Genomic DNA, 835 nt, shown 5'->3' with positions numbered 1-835 from the left:
GTGTTGTGTTTTTTTTTAAAAGAAAGCAAGAGAAATGAAACGAAGATAGAAGAAAGAAATTGAGATGAATGATATTATATATTTTGGGTTTTATATAAATAAAAAAAATAAAGTGAAAATATATCATTTTTATGTTTTTGAGTTGAAAAGAAAAAAAATGATAAATAACAATTTGACAATTATATCCTTTTAATCATCAACAATATTACAATATAAACTCTTTAATACTAATGAACAATCCATCGATTTTTGTCCCTGCATTTCAAACTTGATCTCAAAATCAATATAAAACCATCAATAAAATAGATACACTTGTTTCTAACACCATAGTCCATAAGATTAACATAAAACTAAAAATATCACTTGTGCTATTGATATTTCACCTGCACTATTAAAGATTCCTAAATGACAAAGTGTAAATAGGATTATGAAGATACTTTTATACTTCGTTGCACTTGATTCAGTTGCTTCAAATGCACCAAACAATAAAGCCAGAAGTATAAAAAAATAATTAGGTAGCTATAGCTTGATTAAAAAAAAAATCCGGAAAGGAAGCATGAAAGTAGTTAATTAAATTTTATTTATGAGGTGAGAAATTTTGGAGGGAAAGAAAAAAACCACTGCCGCCAGAAGAAAAAAAGTGAACTTTGGAGGATAATTAATTATATTATATAAAGATAGAGAGGGTAAATTAGTAATTTAGTTGAATATCTATATGTCTTCCTTTGCAATCATCCCAATATTGGGCAGAAACTATCCTAGACAAATTGTATTGAAACAATCCATCTCATTCCTCTCTCTTCATTTCTTTTCTTTTTAAAAAAAATCTCAAGAA

The sequence above is a fragment of the Erigeron canadensis genome, chromosome 6 (assembly GCF_010389155.1).
Source record: "Erigeron canadensis isolate Cc75 chromosome 6, C_canadensis_v1, whole genome shotgun sequence".
Taxonomy (NCBI): Eukaryota; Viridiplantae; Streptophyta; class Magnoliopsida; order Asterales; family Asteraceae; genus Erigeron; species Erigeron canadensis.
Note: the sequence above shows the minus strand (reverse complement) of the source record.